This window comes from Oncorhynchus nerka, linkage group LG24 (assembly GCF_034236695.1).
Source record: "Oncorhynchus nerka isolate Pitt River linkage group LG24, Oner_Uvic_2.0, whole genome shotgun sequence".
In the NCBI taxonomy this organism is placed as follows: Eukaryota; Metazoa; Chordata; class Actinopteri; order Salmoniformes; family Salmonidae; genus Oncorhynchus; species Oncorhynchus nerka.
In genome coordinates this window covers 99253723-99266524 of record NC_088419.1, presented here as the reverse complement: position 1 = coordinate 99266524, position 12802 = coordinate 99253723, and positions in this window count along the sequence as shown.

Sequence of the window (12802 nt, the reverse complement as noted above, 5' to 3'; positions counted from 1 at the left end):
AAGATAATCCATCCACCTGACAGGTGTGGCATATCAATAAGATGATTTAACAGCATGATCATTACACAGGTGCACCCTGTGCTGGGGACAATAAACAGCCACTCTAAAATGTGCAGTTTTGTCTCACAACACAAAGCCACAGATGTCTCAAGTTGAGGGAGTGTACAATTGGCATGCTGACTGCAGAAATGTCCCCCAGAGCTGTTGCCAAAGAATGTATGTGGACACCTGCTCATCAAAATCTCCTTCCAAAATCATGGGCATTAATATGGAGTTGGTCCCCACTTTTGCTGCTATAACAGCCTCCATTCTTCTGGGGAAGGCTTTCCACTAGATGTTGGAACATTGCTGTGGGGACTTGCTTCCATTCAGCCACAAGAGCATTAGTGAGGTCGGGCATTGATACTGGGTGATTAGGGCTGGCTCGCAGTTGGCGATCCAATTCATCCCAAAGTTTTTCGATTGGGTTGAGGTATTTGTATTTGTATTATGTATTATTATGTATTTATTAGTTCCTGTCAAGGCAGCAGCTACTCTTCCTTGGGTTTATTATGGATCCCCATTAGTTCCTGTCAAGGCAGCAGCTATTCTTCCTAGGGTTTATTATGGATCCCCATTAGTTCCTGTCAAGGCAGCAGCTACTCTTCCTGGGGTTTATTATGGATCCCCATTAGTTCCTGCCAAGGCAGCAGCTACTCTTCCTGGGGTTTATTATGGATCCTCATTAGTTCCTGTCAAGGCAGCAGCTACTCTTCCTTGGGTTTATTATGGATCCCCATTAGTTCCTGTCAAGGCAGCAGCTACTCTTCCTGTGGTTTATTATGGATCCCCATTAGTTCCTGTCAAGGCAGCAGCTACTCTTCCTGGGGTTTATTATGGATCCTCATTAGTTCCTGCCAAGGCAGCAGCTACTCTTCCTGAGGTTTATTATGGATCCCCATTAGTTCCTGTCAAGGCAGCAGCTACTCTTCCTTGGGTTTATTATGGATCCCCATTAGTTCCTGTCAAGGAAGCAGCTACTCTTCCTAGGGTTTATTATGGATCCCCATTAGTTCCTGTCAAGGCAGCAGCTACTGTTCCTGGGGTCCAACATAATTAAGGCAGTTTTATACCATTTTAAAAACATTACAATACATTCACAGATTTCACAACACCCTGTGTGCCCTCAGGCCCCTACTCCACCACTACCACATATCTACAGTACTAAATCCATGTGTGTGTGTGTGTATAGTGCGTATGTTATCGTGTGTATATGCATGTGTGTGTGTGTGTGTGTGTGTGTGTGTGTATAGTGTGTATGTTATCGTGTGTGTGTATATGCATGTGTCTGTGCCAGTGTTTGTTGCTTCACAGTCCCCGCTGTGTTATGCAGGTGAGTGAGGACCCAACAGCGATTCAACAGAAACAGAGTCTTTTAATGTCCAAACAGGGAAAACATAAATCCTCAATCTTTACAGGAGATGTCCAAACAGGGAAAACATAAATCCTCTATCTTTGCAGGAGAGTCCTCCTTCTAGTAGTAGAGGAGAATTGCAGGGCTAGCGGCAACAGACTGCAGGTCCCTCTGGGTAGGAGCGGGCCGTAGAGGACAGAGACACCTGCTCACACGCAGCATCTGATGAAGAGGCAGATTACGACAGGACGGAACAAGGGCAAAGCAAACAAGAATCCGACAAGGACAGAAGCAGAAACAGAGAGAGAAATAGAGACTTAATCAGAGGGCAAAAGAGGAGACGGGTGTTAGAGAGTAAACAAGGTCGTTAGGAGAATAGGGAACAGCTGGGAGCAGGAACGGAACGATAGAGAGAGAGAGAGATAGTAACCTAATACGACCAGCAGGGGGAAACGAAGAGAAGAGAAAGCACAGGGACAAGACATAACATGACACGCTGTTCCTTAAGGTGCTTTTTTATGTTTTTTAAAATCTAATTTTACTGTTTGCATCAGTTACTTGATGTGGAATAGATTTCCATGTAGTCATGGCTCTATGTAGTACTGTGTGCCTCCCATAGTCTGTTTTGGACTTGGGGGCTGTGAAGAGACCTCTTGTGGCATGTCATGTGAGGTATGCATGGGCTGTGCGCCAGTAGTTCAAACAGACAGCTTGGTGCGTTCAACATGTCCATACCTCTCATAAATAAGAGTAGTGATGAAGTAAATCTCTCCTCCACTTTGAGCCAGGCGAGATTGACATATTATTAATGTTAGCTCTCTGTGTACATCCAAGGCCAGCCGTGCTGCCCTGTTCTGAGCCCTTTTTTGTCCCTTTCTGTGGCACCTGACCACACGACTGGCCAGGTGCCACAACGGCAGTCCAGTTGTGACCAAACTGGAGGCTGTAGGACCTGCCTTGTTGATAGAGTTAAGGCAGAGCAGTGCTTTATTATGGACAGACTTCTCCCCATCTTAGCTACTGTTGTAGCAATATGTTTTGACCATGACAGTTTACAAGGGTTCCAGGGTTACTCCAAGCAGGTTAGTCACCTCAACTTGCTCAATTTCCACATTATTTATTACAATATTTAGTTGAGGTTTAGGGTTTAGTGAATGCCTTTTAAGATAATACACAAACAGAGAGTACTAACGGTCAATAGGGAATTAACGATCAATGGAAATAGTTGGTTTTCAGTTCAACATCTGTTTAGAATCTGTGTAGGAATGTCAGTCCTGGACTCATGGCTACGTGTGCCACATTGTCATTGGTCTGAATCATCTGTACATTGAGCCTGAAATAGGATACTTGTTATTTGGCCATTGGCCCAATTTAACTGCAAGGATTTCTAATTGGTCAACCACAGGCTAGTGTGGGGGTTATAAATTACCCCCGGTTACTTTGTTCTGTAGAGAAAGTCACTGAGGACAGAGGAGAATGAACCATCTACTTCCCATCCCTCGTTTGTCCTCTTTGAATAAACCTATTTTTCTCCCCATGATTTCCTTTGGGGTCTGTGTTGTTAAATAATAACATCAATCAATCAAATGTATTTATAAAGCCCTTCTTACATCAGCAGATGTCACAGAGCTATACAGAAACCCAGCCTAAAGCCCCAAACAGCAAGCAATGCAGATGTAGAAGCACGGTGGCTAGGAAAAACTCCCTAGAAAGGCAGGAACCCAGGAAGAAACCTAGAGAGGAACCAGGCTATGTGGGGTGGCCAGTCCTCTTCTGGCTGTGCCAGGTGGAGATTATAACAGAACATGGCCAAGATGTTCATAGATGACCAGCAGGGTCACATAATAATAATTGCATTGGTTGAAGAGGGTGCAACAAGTCAGCACCTCAGGAGTAAATGTCAGTTAGCTTTTCTTAGCCGATCATTGAGAGTATCTCTACCACTCCTTCTGTCTTTAGAGAGTTGAAAACAGCAGGTTTGGGACAGGTAGCACGTCCGGTGAACAGGTCAGGGTTCCATAGCCGTAGGCAGAACGGTTGAAACTGGAGCAGCAGCACGACCAGGTGGACTGGGGACAGCAAGGACTCATCATAGGTAATCCTGAGGCATGGTCCTAGGGCTCAGGTCCTCCGAGAGAGAGAAAGAGAGAGAGAATTAGAGAGAGCATACTTAAATTCACACAGGACACTGGATAAGACAGATATACTCCAGATATAACAAACTGACCCTGGCCCCCGACACATAAACTACTGCAGCATAAATACTGGAGGCTGAGACAGAAGGGGTCGGGAGACACTGTGGCCCCATCCGATGATACCCCCAGACAGGGCCAACCAGGCAGGATATAACCCCACCCACTTTGCCAAAGCACAGCCCCCACACCACTAGGGGGATACCTTCAACCACCAACTTACCATCCTGAGACAAGGCCGAGTATAGGCCACAAAGATCTCCCCCACTGCCAAAGCACAGCCCCCACACCACTAGGGGGATACCTTCAACCACCAACTTACCATCCTGAGACAAGGCCGAGTATAGCCCACGAAGATCTCCCCCACTGCACAACCCAAGGGGGGGTGCCAACCGACAGGAAGGTCACGTCAGTGACTCAACCCACTCAGTGACGCACCCCTCCTAGGGACAGCATGGAAGAGCACCAGTAAGCCAGTGACTCAGCCCCCGTAGTTAGAGAGGGATAGAGGCATAAAGCTGTCCCAACAGCAGAGCTTTCTTTTCAGCACCATGGAGTGAGTCCTTACCACTGCTACACCTGGCTACCAGCGGAGACTTGTCTGGCTGCAAAACAGCTAATTCAGCCTCATTTACTGCCTCTTTAAAAAAACATAGCTGATATGGTTGACTTGCTTAAACAAATGTGGTTTCTACTGACAAGTGAGATGTACAAACTATGGCATAAGGGAACGACGAGCTTATAAGAGGCAATCCGTGGCCTCCGAAGTGGTGCAGTGGTCTAAGGCACAGCATCTATAGCCTGGGCTTTCGATCCCAGGCTGTGTCATTATCGGCCATGACCGGGAGTCCCATAGGGCAGCGCACAATTGGCCAAACGTCGTCCGGGTTATGGGAGGGTTTGGCCAGAGGGCCTTAACTTGACTCATCGCGCTCTAACGACTCCTTGTGGCGGTCCTAGCGCCTGCAGGCTGATTTCGGTCGTCAGTTGAATAGTGTTTCCTCTGACACATTGGTGCATCTGGCTTCCGGGTTAAGCGAGTGGGTGTTAAGAAGCGCGGTTTGGCAGGTCATGTTTCGGAGGACGCATGACTCAACCTTTGCCTCTCCCGAGCCCGTTGCAGTGATGAAACAAGATCGTTAATCACGAAATTGGGGAGAAAAAGGGGGTAAAAATAAAAAATCTGTAATTTCGATAAAGACATTAATAAGCAAACTGTGTACTTCCGGGTTGGAGCGAGCGGTCGCATCCGCGCTTCGGTCTGCTTCGGTCTGCAGGTTGTATAACTTTTCATTACATTTCATTACATTTCATTATAGTACAACGGTTTGATTTGTCTAATCTTAGCAATTTCTTCTTAGCTAGCTACATAGCCGTCTTTGTATCAAAGATAATTGCGTAATTATCGTATTTCGTCGTCCTCCTATCTGCCCAGCAGCTAGCCAGCTAGCTAACGTTCACCGTCTACCGTAGCACTGTAGTAACTATCACACTCAACTGAACGACTTGATTAGTGTAGTGTTAGCTAGCTACATAGTTGTCTTTGCTGTCTTCGTATCCAAGATAATTGTGTAGTTTAGAGTGTGTAGTCTTAGAGCGATTATCTTAATTTGCTGAGGTTAGCTAGCCAGCTATTTGTCGTCCTTAACGTAGGAGTCACTCCTAGCTAGCCAACAGCTAGCCAACGTCTACTGAATAGAACTTTCGCATTCCGGTCGCATTCCGCTTCGCTCCACAGGTAGTATCACATTTTCATTTCATTTCATTACAGTCCCAACGGTGTGATTTGTTTGATCGTAGCTAGCTACATAGCTAGCTACATAGCCGTCTTTGTTTCAAAGATAATTGTGTAGTCTAGAGCGATTTTCTAGGTTAGCTAGCCAGCTATTGTCGTTCTTTTAACGCAACGTAACGTAACACTGCCAGCTAGCCCCCCGAATAGCAGCATTGTAGAAACTTTACACTCAACGGAACGACTTGATTAGTGTAGTGTCAACAACGCAGCCACTGCCAGCTAGCCTACAAAGTCAACAACGCAGCCACTGCCAGCTAGCCTACCTCAGCAGTACTGTATCATTTTAATCATTTTAGTCAATTAGATTCTTGCTACGTAAGCTTAACTTTCTGAACATTCGAGACGTGTAGTCCACTTGTCATTCCAATCTCCTTTGCATTAGCGTAGCCTCTTCTCTAGCCTGTCAACTATGTGTCTGTCTATCCCTGTTCTCTCCTCTCTGCACAGACCATACAAACGCTCCACACCGCGTGGTCCCAGCGCGCACGACCCACGTGGAGTTCCAGGTCTCCGGTAGCCTCTGGAACTGCCGATCTGCGGCCAACAAGGCAGAGTTCATCTCAGCCTATGCCTCCCTCCAGTCCCTCGACTTCTTGGCACTGACGGAAACATGGATCACCACAGACAACACCGCTACTCCTACTGCTCTCTCTTCGTCCGCCCACGTGTGCGAGAGCTTCTGGTCAGCGGGGTGGTGGCACCGGGATCCTCATCTCTCCCAAGTGGTCATTCTCTCTTTCTCCCCTTACCCATCTGTCTATCGCCTCCTTTGAATTCCATGCTGTCACAGTTACCAGCCCTTTCAAGCTTAACATCCTTATCATTTATCGCCCTCCAGGTTCCCTCGGAGAGTTCATCAATGAGCTTGATGCCTTGATAAGCTCCTTTCCTGAGGACGGCTCACCTCTCACAGTTCTGGGCGACTTTAACCTCCCCACGTCTACCTTTGACTCATTCCCTCTGCCTCCTTCTTTCCACTCCTCTCCTCTTTTGACCTCACCCTCTCACCTTCCCCCTACTCACAAGGCAGGCAATACGCTCGACCTCATCTTTACTAGATGCTGTTCTTCCACTAACCTCATTGCAACTCCCCTCCAAGTCTCCGACCACTACATTGTATCCTTTTCCCTCTCGCTCTCATCCAACACTTCCCACACTGCCCCTACTCGGATGGTATCGCGCCGTCCCAACCTTCGCTCTCTCTCCCCCGCTACTCTCTCCTCTTCCATCCTATCATCTCTTCCCTCTGCTCAAACCTTCTCCAACCTATCTCCTGATTCTGCCTCCTCAACCCTCCTCTCCTCCCTTTCTGCATCCTTTGACTCTCTATGTCCCCTGTCCTCCAGGCCGGCTCGGTCCTCCCCTCCCGCTCCGTGGCTCGACGACTCATTGCGAGCTCACAGAACAGGGCTCCGGGCAGCCGAGCGGAAATGGAGGAAAACTCGCCTCCCTGCGGACCTGGCATCCTTTCACTCCCTCCTCTCTACATTTTCCTCCTCTGTCTCTGCTGCTAAAGCCACTTTCTACCACTCTAAATTCCAAGCATCTGCCTCTAACCCTAGGAAGCTCTTTGCCACCTTCTCCTCCCTCCTGAATCCTCCTCCCCCGTCCCCCTCCTCCCTCTCTGCAGATGACTTCGTCAACCATTTTGAAAAGAAGGTCGACGACATCCGATCCTCGTTTGCTAAGTCAAACGACACCGCTGGTTCTGCTCACACTGCCCTACCCTGTGCTCTGACCTCTTTCTCCCCTCTCTCTCCAGATGACATCTCGCGTCTTGTGACGGCCGGCCGCCCAACAACCTGCCCGCTTGACCCTATCCCCTCCTCTCTTCTCCAGACCATTTCCGGTGACCTTCTCCCTTACCTCACCTCGCTCATCAACTCATCCCTGACCGCTGGCTACGTCCCTCCCGTCTTCAAGAGAGCGAGAGTTGCACCCCTTCTGAAAAAACCTACACTCGATCCCTCTGATGTCAACAACTACAGACCAGTATCCCTTCTTTCTTTTCTCTCCAAAACTCTTGAACGTGCCGTCCTTGGCCAGCTCTCCCGCTATCTCTCTCAGAATGACCTTCTTGATCCAAATCAGTCAGGTTTCAAGACTAGTCATTCAACTGAGACTGCTCTTCTCTGTATCACGGAGGCACTCCGCACTGCTAAAGCTAACTCTCTCTCCTCTGCTCTCATCCTTCTAGACCTATCGGCTGCCTTCGATACTGTGAACCATCAGATCCTCCTCTCCACCCTCTCCGAGTTGGGCATCTCCGGCGCGGCCCATGCTTGGATTGCGTCCTACCTGACAGGTCGCTCCTACCAGGTGGCGTGGCGAGAATCTGTCTCCTCACCACGCGCTCTCACCACTGGTGTCCCCCAGGGCTCTGTTCTAGGCCCTCTCCTATTCTCGCTATACACCAAGTCACTTGGCTCTGTCATAACCTCACATGGTCTCTCCTATCATTGCTATGCAGACGACACACAATTAATCTTCTCCTTTCCCCCCTCTGATGACAAGGTGGCGAATCGCATCTCTGCATCTCTGTCTGGCAGACATATCAGTGTGGATGACGGATCACCACCTCAAGCTGAACCTCGGCAAGACGGAGCTGCTCTTCCTCCCGGGGAAGGACTGCCCGTTCCATGATCTCGCCATCACGGTTGACAACTCCATCGTGTCCTCCTCCCAGAGCGCTAAGAACCTTGGCGTGATCCTGGACAACACCCTGTCGTTCTCAACTAACATCAAGGCGGTGGCCCGTTCCTGTAGGTTCATGCTCTACAACATCCGCAGAGTACGACCCTGCCTCACACAGGAAGCGGCGCAGGTCCTAATCCAGGCACTTGTCATCTCCCGTCTGGATTACTGCAACTCGCTGTTGGCTGGGCTCCCTGCCTGTGCCATTAAACCCCTACAACTCATCCAGAACGCCGCAGCCCGTCTGGTGTTCAACCTTCCCAAGTTCTCTCACGTCACCCCGCTCCTCCGCTCTCTCCACTGGCTTCCAGTTGAAGCTCGCATCCGCTACAAGACCATGGTGCTTGCCTACGGAGCTGTGAGGGGAACGGCACCTCAGTACCTCCAGGCTCTGATCAGGCCCTACACCCAAACAAGGGCACTGCGTTCATCCACCTCTGGCCTGCTCGCCTCCCTACCACTGAGGAAGTACAGTTCCCGCTCAGCCCAGTCAAAACTGTTCGCTGCTCTGGCCCCCCAATGGTGGAACAAACTCCCTCACGACGCCAGGACAGCGGAGTCAATCACCACCTTCCGGAGACACCTGAAACCCCACCTCTTTAAGGAATACCTAGGATAGGATAAAGTAATCCTTCTCACCCCCCCCCTTAAAAGATTTAGATGCACTATTGTAAAGTGGCTGTTCCACTGGATGTCATAAGGTGAAAGCACCAATTTGTAAGTCGCTCTGGATAAGAGCGTCTGCTAAATGACTTAAATGTAAATGTAAATGCAAACGGACGTAGTCAATATGATCATTTGTTCAGCACTTTTGAAATGTACAGTGACAGAATTCAGAACATGGGCCTTTCTTACGGTATTCTGCCTGTACACCAAGTCCGAACCGTAGGATAAATAAAGGGGGCATATAAGCAGACAATGAAAGCTCTTACGATATTCAATGATTACATTTCTCTAAAACAGGCTATAGGCTATATGTGCACCACCAAGTCAGAACAGTAGGCTAAGTTATGAGGGGGATAGCGAGCAAATTATTACTGTGAGGCACAAGGGCTACTAACAGCTTATTACACAACATACACTTACAGTTACTTTCTTAGCTACAGTATACATATCTCCCTGGCATATTACGTAATTTATGTAGCAGCATACAAGACCTTTTTGGACTCACATTATTGTGCTGTGCTCACTTGAACAGGAAGGTGGCGCGGTGATCCTTCTTGTGGGCAAATTTTGTCATAAAACTTTGTCATCAAAGTCTGTCATTCTCTGGATTTATGGTGCTTTCAAGACAACTGGGAACTCTGAAAAAAAACGAGGTTGAATGATGGCGTCAGTGATCTTCAGGTCGGAGCTCTAGAAAGAGGCCTGTGTTCCCGACTTGGAATGCCAAGTTGGATGGCTTTTCAAAACGTATTTTCCCAGTCGGAGCTAGTTATTTTCAGAGATCCCAGTTGTCTTGAACTCACTGAAGTCTGTGATTTTCCAGTTGTTTTGAATATGTCAGAAGTCATGCTGGATTGACAGCATGGCCAATGTATTCAACCTTTTCTGGCCCCGTGAATATTCATCCTTTTAAGCTTGGAAAGGAGACCCTTAAACCCAGATTTGGACAACACACCTACTCCACCGAATAGTGGTAGGCCTGATCACCGACAACGATGAGACAGCCTATAGGGAGGAGGTCAGAGACCTGGCCGTGGGGTGCCAGGACAATAACCTCTCCCTCAGTGTGAGCAAGACAAAGGAGCTGATCGTGGACTACAGGAAAAGGCGGGCCGAACAGGCCCCCATTAACTTTGACGGGGCTGTAGTGGACTGGGTCGAGAGTTTCATGTTCCTTGGTGTCCACATCACCAGCAAACTATCATTTTTATTTCACCTTTATTCAACCAGGTAGGCTAGTTGAGAACAAGTTCTCATTTACAATTGCGACCTGGCCAAGATAAAGCAATGCAGTTCGACACATACAACGACACAGAGTTACACATGGATTAAAACAAACATACAGTCAATAATACAGTATAAACAAGTCTATATACGATGTGAGCAAATGAGGTGAGATAAGGGAGGTAAAGGCAAAAAAAGGCCATGGTGGCAAAGTAAATACAATATAGTAAGTAAAACACTGGAATGGTAGACTTTCAATGGAAGAATGTGCAAAGTAGAAATAAAAATAATGGGGTGCAAAGGAGCAAAATAAATAAATAAATAAAATACAGTAGGGAAAGAGGTAGTTGTTTGGGCTAAATTATAGGTGGGCTATGTACAGGTGCAGTAATCTGTGAGCTGCTCTGACAGTTGGTGCTTAAAGCTAGTGAGGGAGATAAGTGTTTCCAGTTTCAGAGATTTTTGTAGTTCGTTCCAGTCATTGGCAGCAGAGAACTGGAAGGAGAGGCGACCAAAGAAAGAATTGGTTTTGGGGGTGACTAGAGAGATATACCTGCTGGAGCGTGTGCTACAGGTGGGAGATGCTATGGTGATCATGGTCCAAACACAACAAGACAGTTGTGAAGAGGGCACCACAACACCTTTTCCCTTCAGAAGACTGAAAAGATTTGGCATGGGTCCCCAGATCCTCAAAAATTCTACAGCTGCACCATCGAGAGGATTACATCATCGCCTGATATGGCAGCTGCCCGGCATCTGACCGTAAGCTACAGAGGGTAGTGCGTACGGCCCAGTACATCACTGGAGCCAAGCATCCTGCCATCCAGTACCTTTATAATAGGCGTGTCAGAGGAAAGCCCCAAAAAATTGTCAGAGACTCCTGTCACCCTGGTCATAGACTGTTTTCTCTGATACGCACGGCAAGCGGTACCGAAGAGCCAAGTCTAGGACCAAAAGGCTCCTTAACAGCTTCTACCCCCGAGCCATAAGACTGCTGAACAGTTCATCAAATGGCCTCCGGACTATTTACACAGACACCCCCCCCCTACATTTGTTTTGTATACTGCTACTACTCACTGTTTATTATCTATTTATAGTCACTTCACCCCTACCTACATGCACAGATTACCTCGACTAACCTGTACCCCCCCCCACTCGGTACCGGTACCCCCTGTATATAGCCTCCACATTGACTCTGTACCGGTACCCCCTGTATATAGCCTCCACATTGACTCGGTACCGGTACACCCTGTATATAGCCTCCACATTGACTCGGTACCGGCGCCCCCTGTATATAGCCTCCACATTGACTCTGTACCGTAATACCCTGTATATAGCCTCCACATTGACTCTGTACCGGTACCCCCTGTATATAGCCTCCACATTGACTCTGTACCGTAACACCCTGTATATAGCCTCCACACTGACTCTGTACCGGTACCCCCTGTATATAGCCTCCACATTGACTCTGTACCGGTACCCCCTGTATATAGCCTCCACATTGACTCTGTACCGGTACCCCCTGTATATAGCCTCCACATTGACTCTGTACCCCTGTATATAGCCTCCACATTGACTCTGTACCGGTACCCCCTGTATATAGCCTCCACATTGACTCTGTACCAGTACCCCCTGTATGTAGCCTCCACATTGACTCTGTACCAGTACCCCTGTATATAGCCTCCACATTGACTCTGTACTGGTACCCCTGTATATAGCCTCCACATTGACTCTGTACCCCCTGTATATAGCCTCCACATTGACTCTGTACCGTAATACCCTGTATATAGCCTCCACATTGACTCTGACCTACCCTGTATATAGCCTCCACATTGACTCTGTACCGGTGCCCCCTGTATATAGCCTCCACATTGACTCTGTACCGGTGCCCCCTGTATATAGCCTCCACATTGACTCTGTACCGTAACACCCTGTATATAGCCTCCACATTGACTCTGTACCGGTACCCCTGTATATAGCCTCCACATTGACTCTGTACCGTACCCCCTGTATATAGCCTCCACATTGACTCTGTACCGTAACCCCCTGTATATAGCCTCCACATTGACTCTGTACCGGTACCCCTGTATATAGCCTCCACATTGACTCTGTACCGGTACCCCCTGTATATAGCCTCCACATTGACTCTGTACCGTAACACCCTGTATATAGCCTCCACATTGACTCTGTACCGTACCCCCTGTATATAGCCTCCACATTGACTCTGTACCGGTAATACCCTGTATATAGCCTCCACATTGACTCTGTACCGGTACCCCCTGTATATAGCCTCCACATTGACTCTGTACCGTAATACCCTGTATATAGCCTCCACATTGACTCTGTACCAGTACCCCCTGTATATAGCCTCCACATTGACTCTGTACCGGTGCCCCCTGTATATAGCCTCCACATTGACTCTGTACCGGTGCCCCCTGTATATAGCCTCCACATTGACTCTGTACCGTAACACCCTGTATATAGCCTCCAGACTGACTCGGTACCGGTACCCCCTGTATATAGCCTCCACATTGACTCTGTACCGGTACCCCCTGTATATAGCCTCCACATTGACTCTGTACCGGTACCCCCTGTATATAGCCTCCACATTGACTCTGTACTGGTACCCCCTGTATATAGCCTCCACATTGACTCTGTACCGGTACCCCTGTATATAGCCTCCACATTGACTCTGTACCTGTACCCCCTGTATATAGCCTCCACATTGACTCTGTACCAGTACCCCTGTATATAGCCTCCACATTGACTCTGTACTGGTACCCCTGTATATAGCCTCCACATTGACTCTGTACCCCCTGTATATAGCCTCCACATTGA